At 33.1% G+C, this 17,245-nt stretch overlaps 1 long non-coding RNA gene across 1 annotated transcript; it reads right to left on the bottom strand.

Annotated features, from left to right (window-relative positions):
• Positions 1-1,897: 1,897 nt before the first annotated feature.
• Positions 1,898-16,777, bottom strand: LOC141626965 (uncharacterized). The gene is made up of 3 exons (XR_012536523.1): positions 16,439-16,777; positions 12,519-12,624; positions 1,898-2,162 (listed from the first exon to the last, which is right to left on the bottom strand). It is a non-coding gene; the product is annotated as an uncharacterized LOC141626965 (long non-coding RNA).
• Positions 16,778-17,245: the final 468 nt, after the last annotated feature.

The raw sequence follows: 17,245 nt of genomic DNA, 5'->3' as shown, positions 1-17,245 counted from the left end.
TCATAGAAACCCTAGAGGAGACTCGTTTTTCCTTTTTAATGAAAGAATTATGAATTCTTTCTAACGATCAAATTTTGGCTAATAGGAAGTATTTGATTTTGATTTGGATTTGTGTACCTAATTCCCTATAAAAAAAATTTATATCATGTGTTTGCCGTATCTATCATATTTGTTCCTAAATATATTGTTTTTGCTATTGTTATTAGTGTATGGTGGTTGTTTATGCCATGTTTGTAACTCTTTGGTAGCTATTTAATGCTCAAAGCGTCCATTTTGTAATTCATAATATCATAATATCATACCGTCTGTATTGTATTTGTTGTTTTTTTGGGACAGTTTTGTAGTTCATGTTGTACGTTATTATGCATTCATGTTACACTTTTGATATTTGTTTTATTTGCTTATTGTTATTTTGTTAATCTGATGCATACACCTTTTTTACAATCATTTTGATAATGTAGTTTCTCGCCCAAATTTTTGCTATATATAAATAGTTCATACTAACAGTTAAATTTTTTTAATAATATTTTCAGGAGCAGAGGTTCTCAAGAATACTATGGCCCTGTTTGGTAAACAACGGATTAATTTCAACATAAGCAGATTGTAAAAGCAGATTATAAATGACAGATTTTATCAGAAGGTTTGACTAGCATATTATAATTAGCAGAATTAATTTAAGTGTTTGGTAATTGGCAGATTACGATTAGTAGATTGTTAGTTTTCTTTGTAAAATGGAAATTTTTTTTCCTATTTTACAATATGCTAACCAATATGCTGGGGTAAGCAGCATATTGTAAAACAGCATATTGACCCCAAATATCTTTGTTTCAATATCTTTGTTTAAACACTAAAATTAGCATATTGATTAGTCAAACATGCTAAAACCCTTGAATATGCTAAAAATTGGCCAATATGTCATTTACCAAACAGCGCCTTATACTAGAGTAGATTTGTTATAATTGTTATTACAAATAATTTGTCTATTATAAAAAATAAGTTAACGGTGACTCGGTGAGAAAATAGAACGTAAAGAATTGTTAAGCATATTTTTCAACCCGATTTGCTGAATGTATGTATGTAATAAGTCAACAAACTAACAAAATATTAAGTACAATAGGTTAATATATTAGCGTTATGGACATTTTTTCCCATTTCTTCAACTTTATCCATGACTTAAAAAGCCTCGCTTTGTCTCACATTTTTCTCTCTTTAAATAAAAGTACAATAAATTTAACAACTCAGTTCAACTCATTACAAAATCTATACAAATTTTATGATAACAAAGATACAAATTTGACATATTCAATTTACAAGAGAAGATTATATCGAATATTCAACATATTAATGTATCAACGACGGTATATATAACAATTATTAGAACACTTCTTAAATAAAAAACTAAAATTCAGACCGTGTGTGGGATATCCACGTTCGAGCCCATGCTTTGACGCAAATCTCTCATGCCACGGGTCACAAGTCTGAGTCAGAGGATACAGCTGGTCACAGGTCGCGCGTTTAGCAACGGGTTCAGATTAGAGTTTCGAGTTAGAGTTCCAATACGTAAACTTTTCACACCAAACAAAATCAATTAAACTTACCTCACAAGTTTTTTAGACAAAAGAAAAAGACATGGAAAAATCCAATTGATACAAATCAATGTAAAAATCTGAAAGAAGGAGTTATGTAGATGATCAAATTATCCTTTAAAAAACTTTCCGATATAAAAAGGTAAACAATTGGATGAGGCCCTATAAATAGAATAGATAAACAAAAGATCGGGATGAAGAAGTAGTAAATAAATATTTTGATAATACTCCCTCTATTTTTCTATATATGACTTTCTCACATTTCGAGACACACACTTCTCTCTTCAATATCTCTCAAATTATATGCTTAAATATAGTTATATGTATACTCATATGAAAGAGTTTTTCATAAGAAATTTAATGGTATAAGTTTTATAATTTTTTACCAAATATATTTTTGTAAATATTAAAGTCAAAGGCTCGCATCGAAAAAGGAAAACGTCATATATTAAAAAATGGAGGGAGTAATAAATTGAAAAGGCAAACCCGTGCAAATTGCACGGGTTTAAAACTAGTATCTTGTATGATTGGCCTTGACAAAGTAGAACACTTTTCCCTATGAGCGAACAATAAAATCTGCTAACATGAAAAAAAATAAAACAATAATTAGCAAAATTTCTAAACCACCAAACCGTAAAACAAGAGAAAATTTTGAGGATAACTTATACAAAAACCATATCACAAAAACTATTCTAAAAGGATTCGATCACCCCAATTGAGAGAAACTAAATTAAAGCAAAAGAACAAACCATTATGTATGGACGCATGGTCTAGCAAGTCTATTTACATTTACTTCATAATTAAGAGTCCTTGGCATCATCGAAAACGAAGTTTAGAGTTGTAGTTAAACAAGTATATGATCTTGATGTACGTAGAATAATAAAACATATTAGTTGACTAGTTAATTTAATTCGTAGTATAGCTGTAAGCTTAATCTATACTCCCTCCATTTTTTTATATATGACTTTCTCACATTTCGAGCCACTCCCTTCTCTCTTCAATATCTCTTAAAATATAAGACTAAATATTATGATATATATACTCATATGAAAGAGTTTTTCGTAAGGAATTTAATGGTATCATTTTTATATTTTTTGAACAAATATATTCTTGTAAATATTAAAGTCAAAGGCTTACCTCGTAAATGCAGTGGTGGAGCTAGGGGGGCTAGCAGAGGCGGTCGCCCCCCCTGACGGATGAAAATTTCAAAGTTTTTAGTTAATTTTTTCGAAATTTTTTGAGGGTGCCTTATGAAATTAGTCGTTCGCCCCCCCTAAAATTTTCCGCCCCCCCTAAGTTCAAATCCTGGCTCCGCCACTGCGTAAATGCAAAACGTCATATATAAAAAAATGGAGGGAGTATCTTTTTATTTATACACATAATTTATTATCTTTTTTTTATATTAATAATTTATTGAACAAAAGGTGTATCCAATGAAATCGCTCCAAAAGTTTCTCTTTTAAATATATATATATATTGATTGATTGATTGATTTATTGGCGTCTGATGTTTATACAACCTGTAAAACGTAACAAATGTACATTACTGTAAATTCTCTTAAATATCTAAATCTAGAATTACGGGAAAATAAATTTACAAAGTAATTAATGAGATGATTTGAAGTAACTACAATAATTCATACTTCTTTTATTACACTTTTATTGTCCTACCCTTATACTATAACCTATAAGTCATATTTAAGAAAGGTGAAAGACAATAAATACTCATTGATACTCCCTCTGTTTTTTTTATTAGTAGTCGTTTTAGGAGCAGAGGCTTTTTCCATTTTAGATGTCGTTTTACACTTTCCATAGCCCATGTCTATATAATGCACAAATCCCACAAAAGTTACTGCACTCTAAGCTATATTTCTCTCACCTGTTTGTGTTTATTTCTCTCTACCAATAAAAATTAACCTTGTGCTTTTCTATTGGAGTAGAAGTACAACAACAATAAAGGTGGTAATTGCTTTCAATATTTTTCTTTTCTCAAAGTGTACTTTAAATCTTTTCTTAATGGTTGTGCACACATCTAAAACGTCAAATAAAGAGTAACAGAGGGAGTAATAAACTTAAATATAAAATCCTTACCCTTTAAAAAGAGAGGAGTTCAAGCAACTGTAGCTATGAATAGTAGCTGTTCTCTCTCAACCCTTGATTTCCCCTTTGAATCCCTACCCTCCATTTCTCTCACATTCACTCACACCCACTCCTTTTACGACATTCTTGTATGATTCTCACCCACTCATTTCCATTTCTATTTCCATCTATGAATGCCTCCCTCCATTCTCCACTTCACTTTTTCCTCTTAGGTCAACGCTCACACAACGATGACGATGTGAACCGGCGTGATCACGATGGCTGCTGATGACGACGGCTGATTTTTTCATTATTTCCTATTGGTTTCTTGTTCTCGTTGCTGGTTAGTTTAATTTACTCATTGTTTTCTGGGTTTTTTTCTTATTTCCATTTTTATTTTGCCGCTTCTCCTTGTTCTCGTATTGCTTCCATTTTCATTTTGCTGTTTCTGGGTTTACTTCCTCCTTCTCATTTCAGTTTATTAAAAATAAAGGGGTTTCTTGTTTATAATTTGTTTGTGATGTTTATATTGCATGTATAGTTGTTGAGGAGTGAAACGATACGGCCTTGATATGATGGCGATGACGATAAGGAGTTGATGTGATGGCGATGATACGGCTGCGTGTAATGACGGTGGCGGTAACAATCAGGTATTTTGCCATTCCATTTCTCTCTGTTATGTTACTTTGGGTGGGATTCAGGTTTTGCGTTACCTTGATTATCAATATTGTGCTTTGTTACTGCTGATTAGTTGGCGGGATTTTGATTGGTTTGCCATTTTCCACTATCATTTTCTTTCTTTTTGTGGTTAATTATTTTCATCTTTGTTTTCTGGCATTTAGGATTAGTGTATTGATCTTCGTATTCTAGATTTCTTGCTAATTTGCCTTGGTTATCGCTACCGCTTGGTTGTATTCATTTATCTACGTATTCCCATTATCGTTATTCGTTAATCCTCTTTATTGTTTATTATTTTTATCTTTCGTTTTGGGTTTGTTACTTCCCCGTGCTGGAGTTGTGGACATTACTACATGAGGCTGGAGTTGACATTGGTCAATTTAGAGTGTTAGGGAGCTTTATTAACTGATGCTTAAATGTTTTAAATCAAATGCTTCCCTTTCCCAATTTGTATTCTGCTTTCAAGTAACTCATGTTGATTGCATGGTTTCAGGTGATTAATTCGAACCCCTTTAGGCAGAAGTCGAGAAGTCGAGTTTCCTGTGGATCGTAATATCCCACTTATTGGATTCACAGGCCGACTTGAAGAGCAGAAAGGTTACGATATCCTTGCTAAAACAATTCCTCATTTCATCAAGGAGAATAATGTGCAGATTATTATCCCTGTGAGTTCATCAACACTCTCCAAACCATACATTCACTCTTGAATATTTATTATCCTTCAATGACACGATGTGCTGTTTCTATAAGCATTTCAGGGACCGGAAAGAAAGAAATGGAAAATAAAATTCAAGAGCTGGAAAATCTTTTTCCTAATAATGCAACAGGATTGACAAAATCAATATGCCCTTAGCTCACATGATCGTAGCGGGGGCTGATTTCACGCTCTTCCCAAGCAGATGAGCCTTGTGGCCAAATTCAGTATATGTTGTACCTTATGGAACGGTATTGATCGACTCAACTTAATGCTTCCTCTAAATTTGATTCTCATACTTCTGATTACTTGTTTGCATTTAAAATTCAGATCCCAAATGTGGCTTCAACTAAAGGACTTGTTGATACTGTAAAAGAAGGATTCACCAGATTCCAAATGGGACGTTTTAACGCAAATGTAATGACCTAAACTGACTTAGTGACTTGAATAATCTTGATTTAAACTGGAGTCAATGAGTCATACAAGATTTATCGGAATCTCGGTCTCTAACAATCCAACTTGGTTTTTGTTGTGCTCAATGTGATGCTATAGACACTGCAGATGTAAATGCAGTAGTCGCAGGAGTGAAGAAGACAGTAGCAAGCTATGGAACTCCTGCTTTCAAACAGATAATATCCAATTGCATGGGTCAAGATTTCTTATGGAAGGTCGGTATTTACTTGATCTTCAGAGCTTGCCTTGTACTGTTTACACTTGGGTCACTGCTCATTGTACCTCGTTGTCTTATTGAGTACATAGTAATCATTTTTCAGCCTCACTAATCATTATGTAAGTTACTAAATGAGTTTAGTTAGTTTTTTATGTTGCTTATGTTTATTATTTTGATCTTTGATTTCTCGGGTGAGTTTGTTATTTCCTGGGGAAGGAGTTGGGACATAAGACTGAGGTTGGAGTGGACATTGGTCAGTTTAGGTTGTTTGGAACTTTGACTGATGCTTAAATGTTTTAATTCAAGTGCTAAGCTTTCCCCTGTTTTATTCTGCGGCTTTGAAGATATTTGATTTGTCCACATTTGATTCGTTTTTTATTCACCTATTTAACGATGCCCTTCTGTGAGATTTATTTTCATTTTTTTGTCCTTACCATCACTGTTGATTTTTATAGATTTTCCTTACAATCCCTATGCATATTTAGCTTTTTGCTATCAGGGTTGATCAACATCACCGGCCAGCGTCATATTTTCTTACATTTCTGTAGTTTATGGATTACGTTAGGGTAGAGTTTATCTCACCCCTTATGACTAAATCAGGGCACTTTTATTATTTCGTAATTTATATTTCTGGGTTCATATTCATTGCTTTTTCTGCGTGGTTATTGGTTCACATTTCTGGGTTCATTTTCATTTTGGTGCTTATCAAGTATCTTTGCTTTTATTTGGGTAGTTGTGTATTATATGGAAAGATCTTTTAGGAGCTGGATTTTGCTTTCGGGCAATTGTCGATCAAATTTGCGAATTATTGTAAGTGGAATCACGGTAAAGTGAAAAAAAAAGATTAGCAATTATGATAATGGTGCTGACTAAAATACGTCTCTGCTTAATTTTTTGGGGTTACAGTTGATTAAGTCTTTAGTGTTTTTTTCAGGTTTTTCTTTTCGGGGTTGAGTTGGGGATTTATGGGATTTTGTGTTCAATTGAAGTTTGTTATATCTCGAGGCTGGTCATGGATTTAGGTTGCAAAACAAGAACTGCTGAATTAGCTAGATTTTTGATGGGTTTTAACCTAATTTAAATGTGGGGTCTTACTTTTGAATTTTGATGGTTGTTTAGTGACGAATTTGTTAACACTTCCGAAGGAATTTGGGAGTCTATAATACGAGTTTGTTCCTCACCGTACCAAAGGTTATGACTATACATGGAACTATTGTAATGACACAGATTATGATGAATAGGAGAAATATGGTGACCGTCTGATGTTTTTCGTCTTATTCATTTTGCTTATTTATTTTCATCATCGCTTGCCTTTTTCGGTTGAATCCTTATAGGTGGGCTTTTTAATGCAGTTTCAGTGGTTGAGGACGAAGAACATCAAGCTCAAGTTCAGCCTTCAATGTAGATTAGGTATTTATCTCTTCGGTTTTTTAGTTGTACTGCTGGTATATTAATTCAACCACAAATTAAAGCTACCTAAAGCTAGCTGCACTTAGATCGGTTCATTGATGGTGGTTGTGGTAGGCAGTTGTTCTATGCTCGTTGGTGGCAATCGTTGTTGGCCATAGTTCATGGTGATTGTGGCGTGATTGGTGACGGTATTGGTCGGTGGATGTCACCTTTAAAACTGTCCTAGCTACTCATCTTGCCTACCCTACCCACAGCCTCAATAGATAATCCCTTCAGTAGCTCTTTCTCAAAATTCAGGACATTCTCTCATCCTCTTTGCCTTTAATTATTTTTATCAGTTTTTTTTTATTTCGAGATTAGACCCGATCTTCATCGTTGTAGGTACGGATCTACTCTCGCTCCTAAATGCATCGATTACTCGGTTTTGCAAGGGAGCAAGTGGGAGATTTTCTGTTAGGTATCGTCATTTTTATTTCCTTTCTCTTTTTTAAATTTAGTATGATTACTGGTTGATTTGGTAATTTGTTTGATCAATTAGATTGTCCATAGTTTATGATGTTTGAGCTGTTTCCAGTTTAAGATTATCCATAGTTATTTAATTTTCTTGTTTTTGATTGATTGTTGATCTAATTCTGATGATTAGGTGTTGTCTATCGTATTAAATATAGATTATGATGAGACTATCACATATAAGAATTAGCGAGCAAATAGACGGGGGACTTCTTTTGTTCTTGATGGAGGTGGAAGTTTTAGTATACTAAAACTTGGCGATATTTGAGTAGATGTCAATTGATGAAGGTGTTCCGTATTGTTTGTTGTAAATACTGGCTCGACTATGGCCTGATTTTGTGAATTCACATGGTAGGAATGTTAGAATAGGTCTTAAGGTACTTAATTCTCTGTCTCGTAGAATTGCATGGTAAATATCTTTCAGTTGTAGATGGATGTGGCAGAACTAGGAGTAGCCATTGGCACAATCCTGTATTATAGGATGATAAGAAATTCTTCTCTCTGTTATGAATTTCGTGTGACAATAAACTGGACTCTAAAGAAGTGCATTTCTAGGATTAAGCACTTAAAAATTAAACAGAATATATCCTCCTTGAATATAGACTCAGTTATCGTCCTTATGCAACCCTTATTTATAATATATAAATACAATGACTATTGAGAGTGAAATTAGTGTTCAATGACCAAACATATTCAGTTTTATTTTTATTTTTTTATTTTTATTTTGTTTAGCATTCGGGCTTTTCACGACTAACAAGTTACCTGTGACTCGGAGGGTGTGAGTCGTCTAAGTACTACTGCGATGTTGCTGAAGTGAGAGTTCCATATTTTAGTGGACAAACCTCAAGAGGAGACGGTATGATAAAAAAGTGTTTTGTTGAATTGATTCACGGATGTTTTGCTTGCGCAAATATAGTTCTGTTAATTTGACTCATGACAGTTGGTTGTTTCGCTTTCCTCTGTCATCTATTTGTTTACATATTTTGTCACAATCCTTTGTTTGCGTTTCCTATTTAGGCATTTTTTTTTTGCGTTAGAAAGACTGCTTTACAATTATCTTTTCTTGAGCTGTTCCCAAGTGACTGGCGGACCGTCGTGTCATCTGACCAAAAACATATGTAAATACTTTGAGAATTATGTCAAGAACTCGGAGTTGAATTGTATTTTAAACCAATCCTTATATACATGTAGGTCAGGGACTTTCATGTAGCCCAAGAAGTGGCAGATGTGAGGTATTATGCTGGTTTTGTGGGTGAGTACAATCCCTTCTCATCTATCATTTACAAAGGGATTTTGTTTACATTTACCAGTTGAATTTTAAGTGTAAGAACTTGTCCGCCTTACTGTTTCTCGCTCATGTGAAATATGTCGTAGAAGGATGTTCGTTTATTCTTGGAAGGGCCTTAACATCTGTTTTATGGGGGTGATTGCTGATCGATGTGGCATCTTCAGTACAACACCTGTGTTTATATTTTGTAGTTTCTTTTCTAAATTTTGTGTATTTATTTCTGAAAGTTAGCATTGGTTTTTAGGTCAACTATACGAAGTAATTTCTATTGTAATTTTCTAATTTCAGATTTTTTTCTTAACACACTTTAAATTTCTGGTCTAAGTACAAACTTTTGGATGACAGTGACAAGTTTTTTTTTTGGGAAGTTTCAATGGATTATTCGAGCCTGTAAAGGTATATAGGCAATATCTTATTTACTGAAAGAATATCGATCGAGTGAAGGTTCAGCATTTTACTAGCTGAATATGTTTTATTCCTGAATTGCAGCTTCTTTCACCCATACGATTTTTTTACTTTCATATTATCAGGCATATATATCTGAGATTTGCCGGGAAGAACATCAAGCTACAGGCATATATGTGGTAAGTGTCTGACTACTATGTTACATAGAATTTAAATTATCTGATATGTGGACACTTGACAATCTGACATAGGCTTGACACTTGAGCACTATAATCAAGCCAAAAACAGGAAAAAATAGTTGAGTTGTGACACTAGGACCAGGATCCTTTCAATCTTCTAGCCGAATTTGCACAACATTGTTGTGATAGTAATTAGTATAAAGTAAACAGTAAACAATTTATGTGCATTACTCCAGCGAATTGGAGTGATCATTGGGCCAACACTTGGAAGTTTACTTGCTCAAATGAGCTTCGTTGATTGATTTTGCGATTTTATGGATCTAATTAAATCCAATATCATGCTTCTTGTAGGTGTTTTTTTAGACTTCTTGTTGTCTTGTCATATTCTTTGTTTTTTGTAGACCAGACTCTTATTTACATAGTAGTGTTTCATGATATACTCCAGATGATTAGTTGATTACTTTTGGGGTTTAAGTGTTTTTGCTTACATTTTAGTTTTGTACGCTCGAGACATTGGGAACAGAAAATGTTGCTTGGGGGGTAGAGGCCAGAGGGAGACGAAAATGGACTTGGCCAAGAGTGATAGAACATGATATGAGATTTATTGGGATTGAACCTATTCTAGACAAAGGCAGTAAGATACACTGATTATTTCCTTCATTTATGGCTCTCAGTACCCATGTTCCACGTGCCACGTCTGTTGGCGCCTCTTTGTTTTTGATGGGATTGTTAATGTTAGTATTAGTGTTTTAACATGGATATACTCCACCCATTTTGACTTAACTGGATTGGGCTCTTCCCTAGATCATATTATTAACGTAATTAGCAGTTTGGTGGCTTATACGAGAACGGGGGAGAGGGAGTGAGAAATGGGAGAAGGATGAAAGGAAGATGAGTTTGTGCTTGTTTTTCTTATATTGAGAGGTAAAGGGAGGTAGATACACTATTTGTTTTTGTACAAATTGAGACGGAGGGAGGGAGAGAGGTAGAGAGGGAGGGAAATGAAGATCAGAGCATGGTAGTGAAGGTTGTAGGAAGGCAGAGATTTTGGTTTTGGTTTTGTTCACATTATCTTTGCAGGTATGGCGTAATAATGATTCTTGGTTATAGAGTACTAGACGCATACTTATCATATCATCAGACAATCACAACTCACAAGGGAGGGGGAAAGGCCAATCACAAGGGAGGAGGAAAGGCAAGGAGGGAGGAGGTTGTTCTTGGTTTTTCTCATTTTGAGAAAGAGATGTAGAAGGAGAAAGGGATAGGAGGGAATGAGACTGTTTGGTTCTATTTGGCTCTGATTAAAAGGAAGGGAGATGGAGAGTGGGGGAGTGGGAGAAAAGGTGGGATAACATGTGTGCTTGGTTTCATTGATTCTTACTCATATGAGACTAACTAAACTGTGTAGTTATCACATCATTGGGAAACGACCATTGGGAGGGAAGGTGGGATTAAATGGCTAGAGGCCAACCGGAAAATATAGTTCAGATGATAGTCAGTTGACATTCTGTTGTGAATATAGTGTAATGCAGTTAGAGTAACTATGGCTTGTTAGTATGTGCATAATGGATAATTCGTCCTTATAAAAGGCCTGACTTTGTGACTTGATGTTTTTGCTCAGGAAAGTGAGGAAGGTGAGAACTGTGCCAAAATGGGTTGCATTTCCCGGTAACATGTACCAAGTCTGCAGCAAACAAGGTAACCATGACATGACACTCTCATCCCACTGTAGAGAGCGCGGCCAAAGACAGTTTTGATGCTCCGGCTAATATCTCCTTACTTATTTAGTCATTTATGTGTTTTTGGCTTGTTGGGCAGAATGGTTAATTGAGTTGTACACATTTTTCTTCTTATAGATATAGAAATAGATAATGATACATAGCGAGTGTAATCAGTGGCATGTATTGATATAGATCTTATGTTAAAAATTTAATAGCAACAGTTGTTGTCTCATTTCCTCTCCATTTTGTACAATATTTTATATTTTATTCCCCACTTCGGAAATCCAAGTTATTTTATTTATTTTATTTATTTTATTTGTATAATTATCAAATGTATACCTATTTTACAAAGAAGTGTGCTCTCTTTGTTAGCCACTTTTAATTCTCAACCTCGTTTTCTTTTTTCCACTATTTGATTTTTATTCAATTAAACACCAATACGTATTGTTCCAAATTGTGAGTGTCTTTCTTTTACGTGCTTGTCTTACATGTATACTAACTACTATGTTCTACAATCGTTAATACCAATGTGAACGGCAATTTTCGTTTCTATTTCGATGACTCTATCGAGATTTTCTAAATGATTAACCAAATTGGAGTTCCGCACCCGGTAGGGCGTGGAGCAACGACTAGTATAAGCAAATTGGGAAAAGATGAATTATTTAAGAGAATTACTCCGTACTATATATACCTTATGTTCTACATTCTTCTCTCACAACCAATTAAAATATTATTTATTTTAATTTATTCACTTGCTTTCCGTCTCCATACAATATATATTAAATTAATCGATTGTAAGAGGGTAATTAAAGGGAAAAGGTGGAAGAGAAGGTTGGAGGGAGAAGCTCCATAGCACCCTTCATGATTTAAATTTGGATATAAAGGATAGTTTTCCATTTTTACTTAGTATAGTTAGAAATAGGACAGTTATTTTAGAATATGAAAATAATAAAAAGTGAAATTGTAGGAGTAATATATAACAATTTCTCTAATTTGAAGCCTTTCACAAAATATTAGATCACAAAACAAGCAAAACAAATAGTTTGTGTTATTTTCACCGATTCGAGTTCATTTCCTATCAATGGTCTGAATCGCATTATAACAGCATTTAATGGTTCTCAATTTATACATAAAAATAAAGAAAAAGGGGATAAGTGGATAAATTATTATTAAAAGGGGTTGGGTGAGAAAAATGGACCCTCCATTTAGAAAATGGAGAGGATCATAATCCATTTTCACCCACTTGTGTTCTTCTAAATTACAGAGTACTTTAATTATGATTAATTAACTTAGACTTACTCTGCTTTGCCAAAGGAGCCCCACTGTAACAACTCTTTCTAAATTTGGGATTAGCCCATCATAACAACAGTTAACCATCATCAGCGCATCATCCGAAGAAAAACCCCTACACGCAAAGCAAAAAATTAAGTTATTAATTTCAAAGAAAAAAATGAAAGCTACAGCAAATACAATTCAAGTATTTATTTAATACCAAATAAGTAACCAGATTAATGAGAGAATGCCGAATAAACTTAAAACACATGAACACTATTGTTAAGTTTGACAGACTACGAAACAATAAACCAGAGAAAATAGAACGTTGCTATCCATATTAATTGGATTGTAGACCATGGAGCCGAATTAGGATAATGATAGCTTTCAACATTTTCTGAACTTTGGTATTGATCAGTCCTTCCTCCCATAAATTCTCCAAGAACCTTGTTCTCAAACAGTTCGGCATTAATGCGTAATGGGACTTGATTAGAGCTTGACTGACAAAAATAAAAGGCTAATTAATAGTTTATAACAAACAATAATTAATACTCCCTCCGTCTCGGTCATTTGTTGTCCTTTGGTTTTGGCACAAAGACCAAGGAAAGGGGAGGGAGCCAATGACTAAATGACAATGGAATAAATTGAGTGTGAATGATCAAATTACTCATCAAATTCAATCTTAAAATAGAAAGGATAACAAATGACTGAGACACCCCCAAAAATGAAAAAGGACAACATATGACCGGGACGGAGGGAGTAATTAATAATTAGAGAAAAAGTTGCGTTGTATATAATTTATCACTTATAAAAAATGAAATTAACTTGCTCATCTAGTGAGCAAATATAAAGCTTTGTCTCATTAAGATGACCCAGCAACAACGAAACATCCTTTGGTATATTATTGGTACCAAACAAGGATTTGATCATCGTAGCAACATCTTTTCACCGAAAATTAAACTATTTTGTAGCATTAAACACAATCATCAAAATTTGGTTTTTTATTTTAAATGTAAATTAAAAAATCATTAAAAACCAAAACGAATACTAGTTCAATTTTGGGACTTTTTTGTTAAAATAAATTTTGGAAAAAAAATAGAAAATAATAATAACACTAATCTTTGCAAAACACTAACAAACGTAGCAATATTAGTGACAAAATAATAATAAACCGTGGTAAAAGTTTAGTAAATTATGGCCATATAAGTAACAATAAATAAATTTTGATAATATATTATGACAATATACGTATTGATTAATAATTTTTTTTTCTTACGAGTTCTTTTGTCTTTAGGATCCAGTGCGATCACAAATCCAGACTTGTATAATATCACCACCGTGACATCATAGCTATTTCCGTGAATTTCACGGGTAATAAAACTAGTTTTCTCTATATGTGAAGTTGAGTCTAAACGCATGTCTTTATTTTCTTTTTTTAAAAAAAAAACAATTTACATCATATGAAGTGTTAGATATTTCCTCCCATTCTTCTTATATATACTATGAGTATATTAAGAAGGCATTATTCATCTTATTTTTCTTTTGAAGCGATATTATTATCTCCAACAATTGTATACTATTTAAATATATTAAAAGACTCCAATTTATGATAAAGTCGATCGATATTAGAAACAATAAAATATCATGAAGCTTATCTGTCTACAATTTGCGAGCTCCAACTTTTATAATGAGATTTAATTAAATATAAAAAGATTGGTATATTCTCTAGTTAAGTATAAGCAGATTGCAAAAGCAGATTATAAATGGCAGATTTTATCAGAAGGTTTGACTAGCATATTATAATTAGCAGAATTAATTTGAGTGTTTGGTAATTGGCATATGACGATTAGTAGAATGTCAGTTTTGTTTGTAAAATGGAGAAAAATTTCCTATTTTACAATATGCTAACCAATATGCTGGGGTAAGCAGCATATTGTAAAACAACATATTGACCCCAACTATGCTGTTTACCAAACACTAAAATTAGCATATTGATTGGTCAAACATGCTAAAACCCTTGAATATGTTAAAAATTGACCAATATATCGTTTACCAAACAGCGCCATAATCCTCAAAAGCTTATCTGTTGGCTTTATCATGACGACTTGAGTCTTGACTAGGTGTGTTAACAAGCCGAGCCCGAGCTTAGCCTTGCTCGGCTTCTGCTCATAAAGTAAAAATCGAGTTCGAGCCGATCTCGAATTTACCCGAGCTTGAAAAAATTGTGCTCGTTATCAAGCTTGCGAGCTTTAATGCGAGCTCGAGCCAAACTCGAGCTCAACTCGAGCCTATATATAACTGTTGAATTGTCGTTTTTTCTCTCTCGATATATTCAATAACAAGGCTCGAAAGTTTTATATACAAATATTGGAAAATCAATAAGACATTTTTGATATGTTTGATAGAAATATATAATCATGACAAAATATTTTTATAAAATATGAGTAATATCTCATCTAATTACACAAGTTCGAGCCGCTCACGAGCTTTTCGAGCCAAGCCAACGTTTGCTCGGCTTGACTCGTTAAGCTCTCGAGACGAGCCCGAGCTCACACGAGCCGAGCTTTGACCGAGCCGAGCTCGAGTTGCTCGCGAACTGTCTGATCTCATTAACAGCCCTAGTCTTGACATATAAATTTCTATTTTGGCTAACGATTTAAGATGAATAGTCGGCCAAAAGAGTGTAATATTCTTAGTTGATTTATTATTTATCTGATTACTTTTAGAGTTTTAGTCTATTATATTTCTTTTTTGGTGACCATCCGATTTAGTCCGGATTCGAGCAGAGTAAGACCATTAGGACGGTAAAGTTCTCCTTCATGACTTTTAACACTGCTACGTTGGCTCATGGGTTCTTATTCTTTTATAATGAAAAGTACTTACATTCGGTTCCACAAGATATTTTACTAATCCTCTATCTATAAAAGTTGAAGCCTTTTAAAGCTTCCTATTGGCTGCCGCATTTCAGGGATAAAGAATCCCACGTTCTAGACTAATTGTTTATTTACCTCTCTCCTCATTTGGTATTTAATTCTTCTCTCTCCTCTTTTAACATGTTTTCTGATTTTTTTAAGGTACTATATAGTATATGATGATGATATATGATTATACGTCGCCTAAAAAATAAAATTAAATACTATGCTAAATGCTAAACTATATATTATACATATATATGCATTTTTAAATCATATATTATACATTTACATATACATCTCCGATGATATTACCACTATATAATCTGAAAAAAAATACAAACTAAACATATTACAAAAAGTTACCCATTATTATAAATTCAAAAAAAAATAACATTTTTTTCTGATTTCAATCTTCAAGGTACGGGTACAAAAATATCATTCTTATACACATAAAAAAAAAATACAAGTCTTAATTAGAGTTAAAGATTATAAATTGGTAGATCTAAATATATGTATATTATCTAAAGATAAAAAAATGTATCGATGGAACTTTTAAAATGAAAAAAATGTAGATATAAGATTTCGAATAGCAGCACATACCCTGCGGAAAAAAAATAACAAAAAATGTAGATCTACGATTTTCGAAATTATAACAGGTCATATAAAAACAATAATTTTCAAAAATTAGTCAAATTAAAACTATAATCATATCAACCTCGGAAAAAAATCATCTTAAATAGCTATACATTTTCATTTTATTTATAAAATAATCAACAAATTTGTTAATAAAATCGACAATATTACAACCTTTAATAATTATAAGATCTAACAACTTTGCAATTTGCATGTAAAAATATTAATAATAATGATAATAATAACCATAATATTTTTAAAAAATATAACAGATCGACTTTGGAAAAAATAACAAGCTTAATAATAATAATAATAATAATAATAATAATAATAATAATAATAATAATTAAAAAAACAAAAAAATGACGGATCTACTTTGCATGTAAAAAAATACCTTACCCAAACTCGATCCATTGTCATCCCTAACTCTAAATTATTCGAATGAGCTTTGAGGTTATATTACTGTATCAATTAGTGGGTGTGATATAAGTAATGTTCTTTTGGATTGAAGTTAATTTATGTTTGTTAACTTTAATTTGTTTTGGTTTTTTAAATAAGTTCTATTAAACTGAGTTTGAGGGAGGGAGATGAATAAGGGTGATGAAGATGGTTATAGGAGTATAGGACTATAGGGTGATTAGGTTTTTTTTTTTTCAAAAGATGAGGAGAAGTGAGACTCAAAGTTGGATGGAAGTGTTACAAATATCTTGGGCTTGCTTTGGGTGGAACGGTGGGGTGGATTTTATTTGGGTTTGTATTGGGTTGGGTTGTTGGGGTGGGATAATATATTAGGAGATTTTGACAATATTTTGTTGTTGAGTAATTATTTTGTGGGTTGGGTCACATTTTATTACTTTGTTTTAAATCTTATTTCAGTCTGATCGGTACTTCCTAAGTTTGTAAACCCGTGCATTTTTTGCACGGACGTAAAACTAGTATCAATTGTTACCGTAACCATTCGGGATTAAGCTAAATTCAAATTTAGGAGGCGGCATAGCTTTTTTTGGCTACTTCCACTATTCGGATTATCTCTGAATTGTTCACTTCCATGAATTATTTAGATTGATTTTGCTAATATATTACTCCATAAGATGTACATCCATGTAACACTAAAGATACAAAACAAATCCTTTTTTTAAAGCCCCTTTTGAATATCGGGGGTGCTTTAGCAATGTTAAGAGATTGGCATCACTCTTTATTTTTTGT

This window comes from Silene latifolia, chromosome Y (assembly GCF_048544455.1).
Source record: "Silene latifolia isolate original U9 population chromosome Y, ASM4854445v1, whole genome shotgun sequence".
Lineage (NCBI taxonomy): Eukaryota > Viridiplantae > Streptophyta > Magnoliopsida > Caryophyllales > Caryophyllaceae > Silene > Silene latifolia.
This window is presented reverse-complemented; position numbering and strand designations above follow the sequence as displayed.